The following is a 20,304-nucleotide window of genomic DNA, read 5'->3' as shown; positions in this document are numbered from 1 at the left end:
AGCTTCCCTTTTCTTCTTAAGAAGCTTTGATTTAAAGGCCAGAAGATCCTATTATTGCCTCTAAGTCTTTTATAATACAGTTGAAATTGTCTACTGCTCTGCATGACAGTAACCAATTCTAGGTGTTCTACTTTTAATGCATACATTTATTTAAGTGACAGTAGTACGGGGTCTCTGTGTTTGACTCTATATGACTACTTTAAATGATAGTTACAGCATTTTTTTATCTACTCTTTTTTTTTTTTTTTTTTTTTTTTTTTTTTTTTTTTTTTTTTAGACGGAGTCTTGCTCTGTCGCCCGAGCTGGAGTGCAGTGGCCGGATCTCAGCTCACTGCAAGTTCCGCCTCCCAGGTTTATGCTATTCTCCTGCCTCAGCCTGCGGAGTAGCTGGGACTACAGGCGCCCGCCACTTCGCCCGGCTAGTTTTTTGTATTTTTAGTAGAGACGGGGTTTCACCATGTTAGCCAGGATGGTCTCAATCTCCTGACCTTGTGATCCGCCCGTCTCGGCCTCCCAAAGTGCTGGGATTACAGGCTTGAGCCACCGCGCCCGGCTATCTACTCATTTTAATGATTCTTTTGTGAAATAAATGGGTAGCAAGCATTCTCTACACAGAAAATGTTGCAGCCTCTATCTGAACCAAAATGATTTTTTAAAGAAGCAAAATAACTAATTCATTCACTACACAGCTGTTTTTGGAAAGAGTAGTTATTTGGTTGAATTTAAATGCTATCCTCTTCTGCAAATTACTTGTGTGTGTATGTGTGTATGTATTTGCATAGTACAGATAGATATTAGCTATTGTTATCCATTAACAAAAAACAGGCCGTTAAGAAAATTTCTAAACAGTGTATCTGTACTGGATATCTGTGAGGATTTGGGGGAGGTTGATCTCTCCAACATTCATTTCTGTTTTATTTTGTTGGAATGTCCCCAATGTGTGTAGATATTTGTAGGTTGGTCTTTCATCTCCATCTTCTAAGAGGCAGACCAAATGCATTACCTAGGCTGGGGCAATTGAAAGTTCCAGGTAAGATTTCACAGCTTGAGCCAGCAATACAAAGAGAAAGTTTTGGTGCACATCCCCTTTAGGATCCTCAAGTGAGAGTGATGGTGGATGTACAGTGGCGACGATCATAGAAGTAGTGTTCAGCCATAACGGTGTTCTGGTGATTTTGTTTCCTGTTTATTGTCCCTCTGGAGTTGCCTCTATATATTCACTGAAATAACAATTGAGAGATTGCTCTGAACCAGTTACTATTTAATATTTCAGATGTGTGGGATACAGAAGTAAACAAAACTGATATAGTCCCTGGAATCATTCCTAAAAGTAATAAATCTCTCTCTTTGCACCTAGGACTTTGCAAAGTGATGTTACAGGGTCTCCCAACAAGAGGTAGAATCTAATTTTCTTTTAACCCTTTTGGAGTTGAATTTGGGTTGGCTAATGGAACAGTCACAAATGTGACACACTCAGAGGTATGAAGGGTAATTGCTCACTGAAACCCTGTTGTGCCAGGAACACTGAGCACCATATGAATAAGCCTAAGTGGGCTGATTAGAGGATAAGGGGTCACATGGAAAAAAATTCAGCAGCCCAGCCAAGGGTCAGCCTGCTCTCTGCTGACCCCATTGATAAACTCAGATGAAAACGCTTCAGTCAAGATCAACCAAACCTGCCCCAGATCAGAGGGACCACCCAGCTATGGGCAGCTCTCGTTGCCAAACTATAGAATTATGAACTATATAAATTGTTGCTGTTTTTATACACTAGGTTTTGAAATGATTTATTATTCAGCAAGGGTCTAGTGGGTGGGCAGTCTAATATATATATATTATATATACATGTAACATATATATATAAATCTAAGCTAATGAAAACTGCTATAAACATTTAAGAAGAGAAAGGAAGAAGAGCAATCAGGAAAGCATTTTCTTAAAAATATACTTGAAAAAAATGAGGGACTGAGCCTATGGATGCCTGCAGAACAGCTGTTTCAGAGAGGGGAGGCAGTAAGTACAAATATTTTGAGGCAGGAGCATGCTTGGTATATTCAGGGGAAGATGAGCAGGCCAGATGTGAACTAAGAGAAAGCCAGAGAGTAGGGAGGGAAATGCAGTGAGAGAGTGATATGGTTTGGCTCTGTGTCCCCATTACAATCTCATCTTGAATTGTAGCCTCCGTGTGTCAAGGGAGGGACCTGTGATCTCCATGTTTCGAGGGAGGGAGGTGATTGGATTATGGGGCCGTTTCCTCCATGCTGTTCTCATGATAGTGAGTGAGTTCTCAGGAGATCTGATGGTTTTATAAGGACCTCTTTCCTCTTCACTTTCTCTTCTCTCTCCTGCTGCCTTGTGAAGAAGGTGCCTGTTTCTCCTTCCACCATGATCATAAGTTTCCTGAGGCCTCCCCAGCCATGTGGGACTGTGAGTCAATTAAACTTCTTTCCTTTATAAATTACCCAGTCTTGGGCAGTTCTTTAAAGCAGTGTGAAAGTGGACTAATACAGAGAGGTAGACAAGGACCAGTAATTACCGCAGAAGATGGAACACTGAATGCATGTTTTCAGAATAAAAGTGTGTGCTGAGACACATCGAGTGCCTGCGCACCACCTGTGCTTGGCCAGACCAATGGTAGAAAATGATCCAGGAAGTCAAAATGAGCAGGTTCAACCATCTGGAAGGGTGTGAAAATGGTATGGGGGTGGGGAGGGGAGGCAATGAAGCAATTGAAAAAAGAACAGTTGAAAAATATAATGGACAAATAAATGTATTTATATTCTACTAGCTCTTTGCTTCCCGTGTACAAATCAACAACTTTGCAGATATTTTTCCTCCAGGAAACCTTAAAATCACATATTAGATGTCCCTTACTGACATGCTTTTAGATGCCTTTCCTCACCTCTTATGTAGTGACTAGTGTGTAACTAGGGACATTATTTTTAATTTTAGGCCAGGCATAAAGTAATTAGGAAGATAAATCTGTTACCTGAAAGAATCGATCCTTTTACTCATTGCAATGTCAAACTGAATTTTTTTATCCAAGTCATTGCACTCTATGAGAGATTATACTACGTTTTCTGCATTATTTTCAAGTTGCAAATTATAAACAGGAAAAATTAGTACAGTATAAACCCTAGTGAGCTTACATATGGCAGAAATTCAGTTCTGCATGGTTAGCCTCCTTCATCAAAGACCACTTCAAGTGTGAATCTAGACACCATATAGTTTTGTGACAGTAATGTACTAAGGAATATCGTGGTATTCTAAGAGGGTTGAACCACCTTGACCATTCCCCAGGGGTATAAGATGTTCAGCACCATGTGGCAAGTGAGGGCCAGGGACTGTGTACAAAATAGTTTCAAGAGTCAGAGCTAGTAATGTGTGTCTGAGTACAGTGGCAAGGCAGAAAAGACCCAGAGTAGTTACCTGAAATTAAATGTTAGAGCCACAAGATTGAGGCTCCCTGAAAAAACCAAAATGGGCAACAAAACAGTGGGTTGCAGGGTAGTCTGAGGATAATGGGGGTCAGTAAATAGGTCCTTCTGTGTTTCTCACTTGCTGCCTAGGGAAATAAGATCTAAAGAAGGAGTTGGAGGGGCCTACAGGGGATCAGGGGTGCTTTTCTGGGGAAGAAAATGTAAATGTGGATACAGATGAGCTGGGGTATTTCCTATTGCCTGAGGATGATTCAATGAGAAGACTTAGTATAGACGGTAAGTGGAGAACACCCAGCCTTATTGTCCTCAATGGAGAGCAGGACTGAGACAGCTTCTGGTGGACAGGATAGCTGTGGACACATTGTAATTGTGCTCCAGATGCTGTAGGTTTGCGGTTGTGCACTTCGTTTCAACTTGCATGGGCTCTAGAGACAGTGCTGTCCAACAGAGCTTTCAGTGATGATGGAAATGTTCTATATCTGCATTGCCCATTAGAGTAGCCACATGTGACTGCTGAGTGTTTGAAATGTGGTGTATGTGACTGAAGAGTTGACTTTTGAATTTTATTTTAATTAATTTGAATTTAATTCATTTGAATTTATTTTAATTAATTAAAATAACAATTCAAATTTGAATAGCCACAGGTAGTTTAAATGGCTAACAACCCTATTGGCCAGCACCACTCTAGAACATTTGCTTTTTAGGGCCTCTGCCCCTGATCTGGTGATGGGGATTTTATGGGAGTTCAGGGCCTCCATGAAAGCTGACTGTCTGTTTTGGTCTCTTTAAGACCTAGAATAAAGCCTAGCGCAGCGTAGATGCTCGGTAAACATTTGTTGAATACATTAATTAATTAACTGAGAGAAGGGCTATCAATCACATGTAACACTTCGAGATCAATATTTATTTCCAAAGTTTTACCTTCATCTTGGTTTCCCTTAGGGAATGACTCCTTAGTCAGGGTGATCCATACCAAAGCTTCCCTTCGAAAGCTTCTTACTAAGGACAGGACCACAACAGTGAATCTCCATCCTGACTGGCTTCAGATGATTCTCCCAACTCAGGCTTAGTTGTTACATATTTTAAAAGGTGCATATTGTTTGCAACCTTTGTGGAAAATTATACTGAAAGACTAAGTTAATGTATTGTAAATTCTCTCACCCTACAGAGTACCAGGATCTAGTTTTTTACCATGTGAGAATGGCCATAATAATTGCCATTGATTATGTGTCAAGCATAAAACTAGACACTTTGTAAGTAGCACCTCTAATCATTATGACAATCCTGTACATAAAAATTTCCATCTCTCTATTACTGATGAGGAAAATAAGGCTCAGAGATATTTAGTTTACTTGTCCAAGGTTACACACCTTTCAAGTAGTTGAGCTCTGTGTGTCTTCGAAATCCATGCACTTTTCAGTGTACCCTCTTGACTCAAAACACTGTTATTGCATCCTTCAAGGGACCCAAGAGCCTAGGAATGTAGAAGAGAAATAAAGTTCACTGCAAATTGCTTGTTTTAGCAATATGTAACTAAAGAAACAACCTGTTATCTTAATAGGCTCCTTTTTGCGTGGGCCCAATATAATTATGCATACTATAGAAATGATAGCCACCTAAAGCATAGTACTGCCCAGTGAAAGAAGGTGGTATTTATCCTAGATGATGAAGTAGCCCCTTAGATAATAAATCTGAGAGAGGTTTGTGAAGGATGATCTAGAAGAAAGACAAGAGTTTCCATTGGGAAGCTGGAGAGCAGGGTAGAAAATTATTGTGGTAAGTTTATTTATGTTACCACTTTGGGCTTTTATGAGAAATCCTAAAAGCCACATCTCTGGAGCTGGAAACTTGGCAGAAAGACAAAATAAAATGTCCCATTTCTATCCAATGAGTTACTAACATGATGGCCACGGGAGTCATTCTCTTTCCAGAAATGATTGAGCCGAGCTATTGTAATTAGAAGGGAGAAACAAACCTAGAATCCAGTCAAGATGACTCTCTTGTCTCTTACTTGCTGCCAACTTGCAGCACCTGCTGGGAAGGCCAATGCTTTGCCTCATTTTCATCAGGACTTGGCTAATAGACCAGCAAGCTATACAACGTCAAGCTCTGAATGGCCTTGTTTGAGAAGAATTGAAGACAGGAAAGAAGAAATCTTCAGGTCACGGATCCTATTCTTCCTTTTATATGAACTAGGAAGCAAGTCCGGAGGGGGTAGAATAACTTGTTAAAGGACCTCACGTCAATCTCCAGCATCCAAGTCCAATCCTTGAATAACGCCACTCTTCACAGCAAATCTGACCATGACTCTTGCTCCCCATTGCCTTAGTCCTCTCACCCTGGCTATAATTTTTGTTATATTCTTTACTTTTCCCAATACTTTTCTACAGGCATAATTGTTCATGAATTTCAGTGCTGAGAAAGTGCTTGCCTGCTATTTGGCATCATCATTCTCCTCTTCCTAATCACTACCAACCCCTAGCACCCAGTGGATCGCAGTTATTTAGAGACTACAACTGTTTGATGAGCCTGCTGAGATATATTGATAACTCATTTGAAGTAAGCATATGCCATAGATCTCTAAGAAGCTTCTGGTAGAGAGGGGTAGGAACTATACAACTACAGATGCCATAATGTAGTTATAATGGTTGCTGTAGCTAGTATTTATTGAGCATTTACCAGGTACCATGTTAAACATTTTGTATGTACGGTCTCCCTTAATTCTCAAATTCTACCTACAAAGTGGCTACTGGTATTATCTGCTTTTTCTGAATAAGGAAACTGAAATGGAGAGAGCTTAAGAATTCATCCCAAGTCACGCTCTGCTGACTCTTAAAGCTGAAGTTTTTCCATTACTGCATTCAGGGAGTTCTGTGCCAAGCACAGGAATTCTTTTGCACTTGAAGTTCCCCAGTAATATGAGACTCCCTGCCCTTTCCCCCTCTTCTCTCCAGGGATGGAACCTTGTGCTAGAGTAAGAAGTCCAGAGTCTATGTTCCTGTCTGGGCCTGCTGGAGTCACTCAGTGGGCCTCCCCTTCCTCCCAAGGCCTCTCCTGACTCATTGTCCCCCAACCCCAAGGAAGCATGTTAATGCATGAATACAGGTCCAGACTGATACATGAGTGGATAGCCATCACCTACCTAGAGTGCCAGGGGCTTCAGGATAGTTACCATGGTCAAAACTATTAGCGCTTCATGTCCATAACTGTGCCTTAAATTCTGTCGTTAGCTGTACATCACAAGTTAGTTAAGATCTGCTATTTGTAAATACCCTCTTAAAAATGCCAGGATAAGTTCCTAACTCAGAAACCAGCAGGGTCTTAAAAGATCACTTACTGTTTGGCATTTGAAGTGTACTTTTCCACCAAAGCCATGTTGAAAACATTGGTGAGATTTCTACACTGGCCCACAAATCCTTCCCTTTTTACTGGAATATACCTGTCATTTGGTACTAGTAGTACTCTGGTACTATTTCAGCTCTATCTAACTATGTCTGAAAATTGTTTCAGTGGGAAAATGCAACAAGTTTCAATGCAAGATACTAGACACACAACTTTTCCTCTTACTAGTGGGACTGGGAACAGATTGTCTGGTCTTCCCTAAGAGTGACAATGGGCATCCCTTGCCCTGGCCCAGATAATTGGCCCTGGAGTTTCCTGTCTTGGCACAGGTACCAAGCAGAATATGCTGGAGGCTGCTGTACATGGAGTTATGGGAATAATCAGAGAGGTGATGTTTTGGGGAAAACTGAACCTAAAGCCAGGCACATTACATAATTGGCAAACCTCATGTTATATAATCTGGCAATTATATAATCTGGCAAAACTTAATAAAATTAAATAACAAATATACCTCCCACTTGACCCAGTAGTGCCTGCAGAAATCTAGCCTCAGAAACACAATAATCTGTATATAAGGAGATATACACACATGTGCGCACACACACATACCCTGTGGTTCTACTTTTTAGCAGCAAAATCTGGAAAACAACATAAGTATCTATCAACAGGCAAGTAAACTATGGTACATATTTAACATGGAATATTATGCACCTATTTAAAATTCTAGTTAGAACTATATTAGCTTGGAAGATGTCCATGAGGTATTGTCAAAAAGGAAATCTATAGGATAATATGCATATTATAAGTCGGATTTTGTAAAATGGGATCAAGAGCAGCTGAGAGCAAATAAACTAAAAAAAGCTGCCCCCTCTATGTGTCTGTGATATATGGTTGGTGTGAGAGTGGAGAACCCTTTGGAACAACTTATACCAGGGCGTCAACAGTGGGAGCCTCAAGAAAGTAGGGGCAGGGGGTTTATAAGACTTTACTCTGTACCATTTTAGTTTGTTTGATTTATTTTGGAAGCATGTGTTGCTTTTGTAAGGCTTAACTTTTTTTCTTAAAAAGGTGAAATTAATGCTGGGCACGGTGGCTCATGACTATAATCCCAGCACTTTGAGAGGCTGAGGCGGGTGGATCACCTGAGGTCAGGAGTTTAAGACCAGCCTGGTCAAGATGGTAAAACCCTGTTTCTACAGAAAATACAAAAATTAGCTAGGCATGGTGGTGGGCACCTGTAATCCCAGCTACTTGGGAAGCTGAGGCAGGAGAATCACTTGAACCTAGGAGGTAGAGGTTGCAGTGAGCTGAGATCATGCCACTGCACTCCAGCCTGGGCAACAAGAACAGAACTCAGAAAAAAAAAAAAAAAAAAAAGAAAAAAAAAAAATTGAAATTAAAATAAAAGTTGAAATTTAAAACACAAATTGAAGGGTGAACGAAAGTACTGAAAACATTCCAAGCAAGGCTGTTTCAGTGTTTCACAGGCTGTGCCTTGGGCATGATTAGGAGGAAACAGTTGGGGTTCCACACCTGGCCTAGGTAGTAGCGGTGGTGGTCCTGGGCAGGTGTGATGGAGATAATAGTAATTCTTAGAGAAGCAGGAGCTCCAAACATACTTCTAAAAGCAGAGGAAGTGGGAATGAAATGGGGGAAACATTCCTGAAGAACGATACTTCTCCACCATATATATATTCCTATAGGCAGAAAAATAATCTAATTTTGTGTCCATAGCTCCTGGCATCATACCTAAGTCAGATATTGTCAGGATGCTCTGATCTGGGAGAAAAAAACTTCACCCTCCCCCCACCCCAAAACACACACACACACACACACACACACACACACACACACACACACAGTGGTGAGATAGGCAGGTGTCTGGGAGGGCTAGAAGATTTTCTTTTTATATGTAAGGCATTGATAAGATAGCCAGAGGCTCTTAGCTAGGGATGACTCCTTGGAAGAGTTCACTAAGTCATTTATACCTTAAATAAGAATGAGCTCATCAGGATATTCTTTTATATTCCTTGCCCAGGATTTGGCAGAGTGACGAAGAAACATGCCAAATAGAGACTGAATAATAGTTCTGCTAGATGACTTATGTCTTGCTGAACAAACATTTCCCAGATCTGTTAGAGTATCAGAGCATCATCTTCCCTTTTCAATATTTTGACAACATAAATATCATCATCATCATCATTGTCATCATCATCAATATCATCATCGTCATTGTCATCATGACCACTAAGGTGAATTAAGTGCTTGTGTTCCAGGCACTCTGCTAAAAGCTTTATATCCCCTGTCTCATTTTATCTGCATAATATCCCTATGAGGTAAGGCTCTATTATCATCTTTATTTTACACATAGGGAAATTGAGCCAGGATTCAAACACACTTTATTTGATTCAATACCCATATTCTTAATAAACTTGGGAGGCAGTTGCTATCACATACCTGTTAGGACTCAAACCAGCTCCCTGAAATCAAATGTCCATGAGTGTAAAGTGACATATGTGGGTTCCCCAGAAATCAATTTCATTAGTCTATGAAGACATATACCCAGATTGGAAACAGCCCTTATGAAAAGCTGTGGAGGATTTAGCTGATCATGAGCCTAACCTGAGCCAAGAGTGTGATGTCGTTATTAAAACAAGAATCGGACACTGATTCAATAGAAGTACAGGGTTGTAATGTTATTAAGTAACAGGTCTGTCATACTCTATTGTTCAAAAACAAAAAATCAGGAATATTTTTTCTTGTGAACAATACATTTTAAAAATAAGCACGTACTAACAACAGTGTGTTGGGCGAAGCATGACAAAGAATTTTCAAGGTACTCAGTGATACTTACTCTAGGCCAGGCACTCTGCTGAGTTCTTTACCTGCATTGTCTAATTAAATTTTCACAATGCCTGTAGGTGTGTACTCTGTTTTTCACAAAAGAGAAAATGAGGATTAGGGTACTTAAGAAATGTGTCCTAGGTTAAACAATTGATAAATGCAGAACTGGGATTTCATACCAGGCTTGCCTGAAACCAGAGCCTAGGGCACTGTCTCTAGCCAGGACCCAAAAAATTGTGACCTTCAAGCAACTATGGAGGAAGTTTAGGATGAGCCCAGAGAAAATAAGACTTTGGGGAAAAACCCACTGGTTGTCTTTGGTATCTGGGTAAATGTATAACATAGATATGTTTTATTTAGTCCACATTGTTGTTCTTGTTTTTTTCTTTTTAAAGAGAACTTTACACAATGATTCTTATTCCTACTTTGCTTAAAAAATTTTGTAGGCAATACCAGACCTTCATTTTTAGCCTTAAGAGCTGCAGAGCATCTTTCCCCAGTCAAAGGGCATAGACTTGCCAGTTTATTATAGTGCCCACAATGCCTTTCAAAATCTTTCATGTAATTCTTTTAAGCCACCCATCTGGGTCCAGGGGAAAAGGAAGGAAAACTGTGTTCTGTTGAGCTCCAGCAAGTAGAAGGGAGGCCAATTCCTTCAGCAGAGAAGCTCTGTTTATAAAGTAGTGCAAGTTACGGGTTTAGACCAAAAACTTCATGAGCTTGTGAGGTTCCCGTCTGTGGAAATAATCACATGGGGTTTTGACATGTCAGAGATTCTGTGTCAGGTTAAGAGACTGGAATAGATGAACTCTATGATCTCACCATTCTGGTTCTCATTTAATAGGTCCTTAATATCTGTTTTTAGGTTTCAAAGTCCCCGCTGGAACATTTTCTTGCAGGGCTATTTTCTTTCAAGAAAATAATACCTACAGAATGGAAAGGAAAATTGGTGCTGTTTGCATGTTCTCTACCATGCAGGTATTATTGTCTTAACAAGAAAAGATAAGTTAGAAAGAGCAGATGATTATAATCAGGTATTTCACTCAGTCAGGATTTTTTCTGCCTATGGGTAGTTGAATGTTATTTTCTGCCAGTTAATTTTCCTACAAGCTATTGCAGGATTCTTGCTAGTGGATATTTACAAGTAACGTTTGAATTCCTAGGGAAAAGGAGCTTCTTTAACAGATCTAACACTGGCAATTTTGAAGGATGAAGAGAGATACTTATTAAATGAGCTCATCAAATAAAAAAGACTATTGTCGGGACAATAGATGATTTTTTTGCTTATAAAATTTCAATAAATACATGTGACAATGATTTGAAATAGTGACGTAATGTATTTTTAGTTATGTAACTGTATACAAACTTTAAATTTGTAATTTTAGTTACCTGTGTGGACAGATAAAACGGAACATGTCTATGATAAAAAAAAAAAAACACTTTACATTTTTATTGTACTTTCCAAAGCCCTATCCCACCATTGAATTTAATTTACACAACAATTTTGTGTGATGTTTTCTCAGTTAACACACATGATATTTCAGTGTAATTGTGTCGTAGCCCTTAAGTTTTAGTAGGACTGGCAAACCCCAATGCCTGTAGGGGTAAAGCAGGTAATGTAATGAGCAAAACAGAGGCACATGTAAGAAACAACAGTGCAAGGACATTGATAAAAGACAGTTCACATTTGGCCTCAGTGTTGGGGAGAACAGTGTGATGGATCAGTCTGTGCTTACACTGCTTAACACGGTCACTCAGCATATATTTCCATATTCTTCTGCGTACATTTCTGGACTACAGCTAGTGTCCTATAGATGAATTAGGCTCTGCCAATTAGATGACTTTGTGTGTGATTTGGAAGGCTAGATTGGGGACTTCTTTCTCCTGCTGTTTTACTTGGCAAATAAGGTTGCAGGTTGTAGAGAGGCAGCTGTAGCCAGAGTATTGACCTTTTGATCTCAGAATTGCTGATACAATCAGCATTCAGAATCACTGCGTTCTTCAAGAGCTAGAAATCAAGATTTTAATGTGAAATAAATTGATTTTTAACATATATTTAATACTTGATTTTTAAAATATATTTACTGTGAACTACATTGGTTTTTTAAAATATACTTTTCAGGAATACTTTTAGATTTACTTGAAGATTATGAAGATAGTACGAGAGTTCCCATCTATCCCACACCGATTTCCTCTATTATTAGTATCTTATATTCATATGGTACAGGTTGAATATCCTTTGTGGAATCAGAAGTATTTTGGATTTTGAATTGTTTTGGATTTTTGCATTATATTTACTGATTGAGCATTGCTAATGGAAAAATCCAGAATACCAAATGCTTCTCTGAACATTTTCTTTGAGAATCATATTTTTTTTTTTTTTTTTTTGAGGCTGAGTCTCACTCTGTTGCCCAGGCTGGAGTGCAGTGGCCGGATCTCAGCTCACTGCAATCTCCGCCTCCCAGGTTTACGCCATTCTCTTGCCTCAGCCTCCCGAGTAGCTGGGACTACAGGCACCCGCCACCACACCCAGCTAGTTTTTTGTATTTTTTTAGTAGAGACGGGGTTTCACCGTGTTAGCCAGGATGGTCTTGATCTCCTGACCTTGTGATCCACCCATCTCGGCCTCCCAAAGTGCTGGGATTACAGGCTTGAGCCACTGCGCCCGGCCTGAGAATCATACTAGTGCTCAAAACATTTCAAATTTTGGAGCACTTCAGATTTTGGATTTTCTAATTAGAGATGATCAACCTGCACATTTGTTAAAATTATTGAACTAATATTGATATACAATTATTAATGAATATGTATACTGTATACTTTGTATGGATTTCTTTGGTTTTTACTTTACATCCTCTTTTGACTCAAGATCCCGCTGAAGATATGACATTAGATTTAGTTGCCATGTCTCTATAGGTTCCTCTTGGTTGTGAAAGTTTCTGAGACTCCCTGTTTTTGGTGACCTTGATAGTTTTACAAAATACTAAGAAGGTATTTTGTAGAAGGTCCCTCAACTGGGGTTTGTCTGATGTTTTTCTCATAATTAGACTGGGATTATGGGTTTTGGGAAGGAAGACTTGGCATGCCAGACCCCTATTGATGCCAGTAGGTATGGCACTGTGTCTGCAGGTATAAGAGGAGACCCAGAGCCAGCAAAGGAGACATAGGGTTTGTGGAGGACTTATATACAGTGACTGTGGTCTGGACAGAAGTACTATCATTTGTAAAAAGCATGCAGTTTAAATAGCATTTTTTACTTAGCACTGTCCATCTAGAAACCTCCATTTAACTCAAAAGAGGGTTCTCAGTTCCCCGAATACCTGCATACCAAGGAATGGGCCAGGGATTCCGATGTCCTTCTTAGATAAGGAGTAAACCTCTGGGTTGGCCACTCCTCCTGGATTCCTTAGTTTGGAATCCTGAACCAACATTCTTCTTAGATCATAGTGTCATGCTTGGGGTATGCTTAAGTTATTGCTGACAGGTGAGGATACATCTGTCATATAAGAGCACAGAGGCAAAGCGCCATTCTCATCACATCATATCAAGGGTACATATTATAAATATGACTGATGATACTAACCTTGATGACCTGGCTGAGGTAGTGTCTGTCTGCTCTCTCCACTATAAAGTTACTTTTTCTCCCCATCTCCATACTGTACTTTTTTTTTTTTTGAGACGGAGTCTCGCTCTGTCGCCCAGGCTGGAGTGCAGTGGCCGGATCTCAGCTCACTGCAAGCTCCGCCTCCCGGGTTCCCGCCATTCTCCTGCCTCAGCCTCCCGAGTAGCTGGGACTACAGGCGCCGCCACCTCGCCCGGCTAGTTTTTTGTATTTTTTAGTAGAGACGGGGTTTCACCGTGTTAGCCAGGATGGTCTCGATCTCCTGACCTCGTGATCCGCCCGCCTCGGCCTCCCAAAGTGCTGGGATTACAGGCTTGAGCCACCGCGCCCGGCTGCTTACCAAATATTTTAAGTGTCCTTTGACTTGAATATCAGAAAAATGAAGAAATTACTCTTTTACCCTTCTCACTGCTACCTTCATCCCTATAATTTTATTCATCTTCCTGTTTTTATTAGCTTTTGTTGCTCTTCCTGAATCTGTCACTTATTAGCAGTTTAACCTTTCACAGTGTTTTAATCTGTGACTCAGTCTCCTCTTCTATAAAATTAGAATAATAATATCTCAAAGGGTTGTTGCAGTCTTTTATTATTTGTCTTTGTCTTATTATTATTCTAATAATGCCTATGATAGTCTTTAACTTGAGATCTGTTTTTTTTTTTTTTTTTTTTTTTTTTTTTTTTTTTTTTTTTTTTGAGATGGAGTCTTGCTCTGTTGCCCAGGCTGGAGTGCAGTGGCTCGATCTTGGCTCACTGCAAGCTCTGCCTCCCGGGTTTACACCATTCTCCTGCCTCAGCCTCCCGAGTAGCTGGGACTGTAGGCGCTGCCACCTCGCCCCGGCTAGTTTTGTTGATTTTTTTACGTAAGCACGTGGGTTCACCATGTTAGCCCAGGATGTCTCGATCTCTGACCTCGTGATCCCCCCGTCTCGCGCCTCCCAAAGTGCGCTGGGATTACAGGCTTGAGCCACCGCGCCCGGCCATACTGTACTCTTTAGAATAAAGTCACTGAGCACAGCCCACACTTACGGAATGGGGAATTATGCTCCACCTCCTTGGGTGTTGCTACGGTTTGGCTGTGTCCCCACCCAAAATCTCATCTTGAATTGTAATCTCCATAATCCCCACGTGTCAAGGGCAGGACCAGGTGGAGGTAATAGAATGACAGGAGTGGTTTCCTCCATGCTTTTCTTGTGATAGTGAGTGAGTGTCACAAGATCTGATGATGGTTTTATAAGCATCTAGCATTTCCTTGCTTGCAGTCATCCTCTCTCCTGTTACTCTGTGAAGAGATGCCTTCTGCCATGATTGCAAATTTCCTGAGGCCTACCAGCCATGCAGTGAGTCAATTAAACCTCTTTCCTTTATAAATTACCCAGTCTCTGGTATTTTCTTTTTTCTTTTACTTTTAGATGGAGTCTTGCTTTGTCACCCAGTCTGGAATGCAGTGAAGTGATCTTGGCTCATGCAACCTCTGCTTCCCGGGTTTAAGCAATTCTCCTGCCTGAACTTCCCAAGTAGCTGGGATTATAGGCATGCACCACCATGCCTGGCTAATTTTTGTATTTTTAGTAGAGATGGGGTTTCACCATGTTAACCAAGCTGGTCCGAACTCCTGATCTCAAATGATCCACCCACCTCAGCCTTCCAAAGTGCTGGGATTACAGACATAAGCCACTGCGCGTGACCTGTCTCAGGTATTTCCTTATAGCAATGTGAGAACGAACTGATACAGGAGTGAAGTAGCTACATAATTTATGTGGAATTCGTCTTTTTGAGATACTTTTCTCTTCTCCCATTTATTACTTTATTCAATAATTTCTTTACATAAGTAAGAATGCATGGATATTTATTTTATATTTTGAGTTAGAATTCAGTATGTTATTTCCTCTTCGCATAATATTTTTCAAAAGAGTGAACAATATTATGTTCATAATATTGGCCATTGGGAGCTCTTTCAGTTGGCTCCCATGTCCCTCTGTCATCCCCCATCATTCTGTGAGTTTTTTTTTGGCTTTGTGGGGTTTTTTTGGAGCACTTCCTTACTTTCTAGTACTATAAGATGCTTCTGACTCATCTTGTGTATTCCCTTCCTCAAGTCTAGAATCAGCCATTTATCAGTTGATTTTTAAATCTTGCCTTACAAGAAAATTTTTCTTTTTTTCCTTTTTGAAACAAAGGGCAGAACAAAGCATGTCCGTGAGCTAGATCAAGGCTGTGAACCACCAGTTGGTGACTATGCTAGTGAATTCCATTCCGAACTTTGTAGTATCACTCTTCTGTGTCTATTGTTATCTTGTGAGTGCTCTCACCTCACAGCTCATATCAAACCTGCTCTCATTCTCTACATTCACATGGGTAGAGATGACTGTTCATGGTTCTTTTATTTTAAAAGTGGTCAAGTATTAAGATAAATCAATCGGCCAGGCGCAGTGGCTCATGCCTATAATCCTAGCACTTTGGGAGGCTGAGGTGGGCGGATCACAAGGTCAGGAGATCGAGACCAACCTGGCTAATATGGTGAAACCCCATCTCTACTAAAAATACAAAAAAATTAGTCGGGTGTGGTGGCAGGTGCCTGTCGTCCTAGCTACTTGGGAGGCTGAGGCAGGAGAATGGCGTGAACCCGGGCGGTGGAGCTTGCAGTGAGCTGAGACCGTGCCACTGCACTCCAGCCTGGGCAACAGATAAATAAATAAATCACTTAGAAGTCATGGTAGTGAATTCACGTGAAATATAGTGATCCTGTACACTCTCTTTCCCGAAGAAGGACAGTCTATTTGAGACAGAAAGTATGGATAAAATAAGACTCTACTCACCGTAAAGCCAGAATGTAGTAAATGCCACAAGCTGGCAATGTACACATATGAAATCAGGACAGCATAGGATAAGAGAAAGCAGTGGAGACTCTGAGGACCCGAGAGGGACCATGAATTGATAGATCATGATTGATTGCTCTCTCATGATTGGTGGCTTCCGTGCAGAGTAACAGAGTGCCAGCATTGTGTAGGTGGGCTAACCACCACTCAGCTCTAGATGCTTGTTATCACACAGAAAAGAGGGCCTTGTGTTGGCAGGTCTTCTGATTTTCAACAGAAAACTGAAAGTTTTCTAAAATCACTCCATTTTTAATTACCGACAGCATATTCCTTCCCTCTCCCTCTCAAAAAACACTAAAACAATTTGAAATTTAAACATCGTTGGGGCCACCAGTTTGAGACCACTGCAGGGAGGATATTGCTGTTGTGCTTTCATAGAATTTCGGGCATCAGGCAGGTTCTGGAGGCCTTTTTTAGACTCAGCGTTCTCCTTTTTTAGACCTCTTGTGTGAGCAACTGCTCCTCACCTGAATGCAACGCTGACTGCAGCCTCTTCTCCTAGTGCTTCGTCAATACCACCACTGGGAAAAGCTGAAACCATAGGACTTAAACAAGAGCTTGGCTGGGCGTGGTGGCTCAAGCCTGTAATCCCAGCACTTTGGGAGGCCGAGACGGGTGGATCACGAGGTCAGGAGATCGAGACCATCCTGGCTAACATGGTGAAACCCCGTCTCTACTAAAAAATACAAAACTAGCCGGGCGAGGTGGCGGGCGCCTGTAGTCCCAGCTACTGGGGAGGCTGAGGCAGGAGAATGGCGGGAACCCGGGAGGCGGAGCTTGCAGTGAGCTGAGATCAGGCCACTGCACTCCAGCCCGGGGACAGAGCGAGACTCCATCTCAAAAAAAAACAAAACAAAACAAAACAAAACAAAACAAAACAAAAAACAAGAACTTGGCCACAAGATGTGCTGCTTTCTTCTGTTTCCTGCATTTAGAAGAATGTGCTGAAAACATTCTTAGCCGTTACAGGCTAGCTGAGGTGCTATGAGACTCAAGGCTGTAGTGACATAATCGTCATTACTAACACAGCAAAGTGAGCACTTAGAAAATGGTTGACTTGGCCAGGCACAGTGGCTCACGCCTGTAATCCCAGCACTTTGGGAGACCAAGGCAGGCAGATCACCTGAGGTTGGGAGATTGAGACCAGCCTGACCAACATGGAGAAACCCCGTCTCTACTAAAAATACAAAAATTAGCCAGGCATGGTGGCACATGCCTGTAATCCCAGCTACTAGGGAGGCTGAGGCAGGAGACTCGCTTAAACCTGGGAGGCGGAGGTTGCGGTGAACCGAGATTGTGCCATTGCACTCCAGCCTGGGCAACAAAAGTGAAACTCTGTCTCAAAAAAAAAAAAAAAAGAAAATGGTTGACTTTGGCTGGGTGCAGTGGCTCACGCCTGTAATCCCAGTACTTTCGGAGGCCGAGGCAGGTGGATCACCTGAGGTCAGGGGTTCAATACCAGCCTGGCCAACATGGTGGAACCTCGTCTCTACTAAAAATACAAAAATTAGCCAGGTGGGGTGACAGGCACCTGGAATCCCAGTTACTTGGGAGGCTGAGGCAGGAGAATTGCTTGAATCCAGGAGGCAGAGGTTGCAGTGAGCTGAGATCATGCCACTGCACTCCAGCCTGGGTGACAGAATGAGACTCCATTAAAAAAAAAAAAAAAAAAGAAAGAAAAAGGAAAGAAAAGAAAATGGTCGACTTTATATGCTTAGTGAGTAGAGGCTCAGGGCATAGAAGCAGATTCTCCTTTGCTGATGGATCCAGTGCCTGGGAGCCAGTCCCCCACCAGTCTTGTGTTCCAGGATCCTTAGCTATGCGTCTCTCCCTAGGCTGAATCAGGACTGGGAAGTCTGCTATTGGCACAAAGGAAGTCACGTTGAGAGGCTCCACTGGCTGAGTAATTGTGCTTCCCTCCACCTCTCTCACCCATGCTCTAAGAGCCTAATGAGCAGCCTGACTGGAGGAGCCCCTAGAAGCCACCTGCCCTGCTGTCTCAAGATTAATGGAATTGCCAGGCGCGGTGGCTCAAGCCTGTAATCCCAGCACTTTGGGAGGCCGAGACGGGCGGATCATGAGGTCAGGAGATCGAGACCATCCTGGCTAATACGGTGAAACCCCGTCTCTACTAAAAAAAAATACAAAAAACTAGCCGGGCGAGGTGGCAGCGCCTGTAGTCCCAGCTACTCGGGAGGCTGAGACAGGAGAATGGCGTGAACCCGGGAGGCGGAGCTTGCAGTGAGCTGAGAGCCGGCCACTGCACTCCAGCCTGGGCGGCAGAGCAAGACTCCGTCTCAAAAAAAAAAAAAAAAAAAAAAAAGATTAATGGAATCAAGTGATGCAGCAAAAATGCCATGACAGAACCTTATGCTGCCAATCCTCTCGGTGTCATTTAACTAAAGAAACTGTAAACAAAAACAAAGAAGAAGAAAACAGCTGGTGGTATAATCCTGCTTTGTTCTTCATGAGAAAGAGAAAGGGGAAGAGAGTTCTGATTTTCGCATCTGAGAGGTCCCTGTTGGCTGAAACTTCTAGGGAAGCTTCTACGTATGCATAGTTGTAACTCCAACTTTATTGTGAAATGTTGGAACTGGAATTCAGCTGTAGCCCCTCCCTCTCGAAGGTGGCCCTTTGTGACCTCCAGAGCTCTACTTCAAACAACTCAATTTCAGGGATTTCATAGCTCTTTATAAACTGAGCAGTGAGTAGTAGCACATTCTATTTCCCCTGATTCCAGAGAAGAGAAACCAAGGCACTGAATAAACACAGGCCGTCTGGTGTGGTCAGGGCCTAAGAGTACAGAAGCAGAGTCTGACATTTGAATTATATCCATTGGCAAACAGTACTCACTATTTCTTGACAAATTTCAAGTTTTTGCTCTTGAGAGAGGAACAGTGGTTGCGACTTTGTTTGTTCAAAGACATGGAATCAGGCACTCAAAAGCGCCCTCGATAATGCTGGGGTTTGCAAGAGAGGACACAACATGGAAAAGTCAAGAATGTTAATGGCTAAGGCAGACGAACAGGTTATTCACTTTCTTTTTGAACTCTGTGCCTACCCACCTTCTGGGGATTATATTCTCCATCCTGAGAAAGCAAACTGGCCATGCTTTATAGCCCAAATACTGGCTGGCAGTCTCATTTGAGGAATTTGTTTGTCTTGCTGTCAAGCTTGTGTTCTGAGCTAAATGGGCCAGAAAGGGTGAAGAATACTGTAGAAACACAGGCTTAAACCCAGGGTGAAATTATTACAATGTAAAATATCCCTTTTAAGAAAGCTGCAAATTCTAAAATTCTGTTCTGGATTTTGGAATTACAGATAAATGATAAAGGGTGACTGAGTCATGATGTGACAAGTTAGCCCCAGTTTTCTGAATCAATGCCATCCAGGCCTTCTTTTGTGGGGGGGGGGGGAAAGCTTTTTTCCCCCCTCATACATAATACTTACAATAAAATCATTTAGACATCCAAATACCAGAAGTTTTGTGGCTTAATACCAACTTTTTTAGTTAATAAAAACTATCATTTATAGAATATTTACTATGTGCCAGGAGTTATACTGAGAATTAGGACTTTACATGAATGATCGAATTGAATCTTCATAATTTTATGAAAAAGTACTATCCCTCATTTACAGATGAAAAAACTGAAGCATGAAGAGGATTAGTAACGTGGCTAAAATGGTGCAGCTGAAGTGTGGCAGAGCTGGGACCCAGACCCAGGGATCTGTGCAAAAGGCTCAGGTTTTGACCTCTTAGCGCCTTAAGGCTCACTGATGGAAGCGTGGACGCTGCAGTGAGTTTCTGTTATTCCATACCTCACTCTTTTTCTGGGCTCCAACTCTACTTCTTTTATTCAGAATTTTAGGTTCTTTATTTAGGAGCCTATAGAGGTCAGGCACCTTGAATCTGAGCGTGTCTTCCTTGCAATGAGGATCCCTAGGTCCCACATACCGGAAGCACAAACCTGACTTTGTACTTCCTGTGTTTTCTCTTTTGTTACCATTCAGGCCAACACCAGTTAACTGGATTAATTAAGCTTAATACAAACTAGGCAAACTGAAGCTCAGCGTAAATTAATGAAGAGCCCATTCTATCAATCTAGGTGAATATTGGAAAAGTACTTACGGGCCTTGTTCTCTCTAATGAGGACTGAGGGCGGGCTGCTAAACAAAGCTC

At 41.6% G+C, this 20,304-nt stretch overlaps 1 long non-coding RNA gene across 1 annotated transcript; it reads right to left on the bottom strand.

The window, feature by feature from the left end:
• Nucleotides 1–8,053: 8,053 nt before the first annotated feature.
• On the bottom strand, nt 8,054–20,024 carry LOC108540009 (uncharacterized). The gene is made up of 5 exons (XR_001888548.1): nt 19,944–20,024; nt 19,190–19,310; nt 18,974–19,084; nt 17,389–17,459; nt 8,054–8,065 (listed from the first exon to the last, which is right to left on the bottom strand). It is a non-coding gene; the product is annotated as an uncharacterized LOC108540009 (long non-coding RNA).
• Nucleotides 20,025–20,304: the final 280 nt, after the last annotated feature.

Source organism: Rhinopithecus bieti, unplaced genomic scaffold (genome assembly GCF_001698545.2).
Source record: "Rhinopithecus bieti isolate Rb0 unplaced genomic scaffold, ASM169854v2 scaffold_18504, whole genome shotgun sequence".
Lineage (NCBI taxonomy): Eukaryota > Metazoa > Chordata > Mammalia > Primates > Cercopithecidae > Rhinopithecus > Rhinopithecus bieti.
This window is presented reverse-complemented; position numbering and strand designations above follow the sequence as displayed.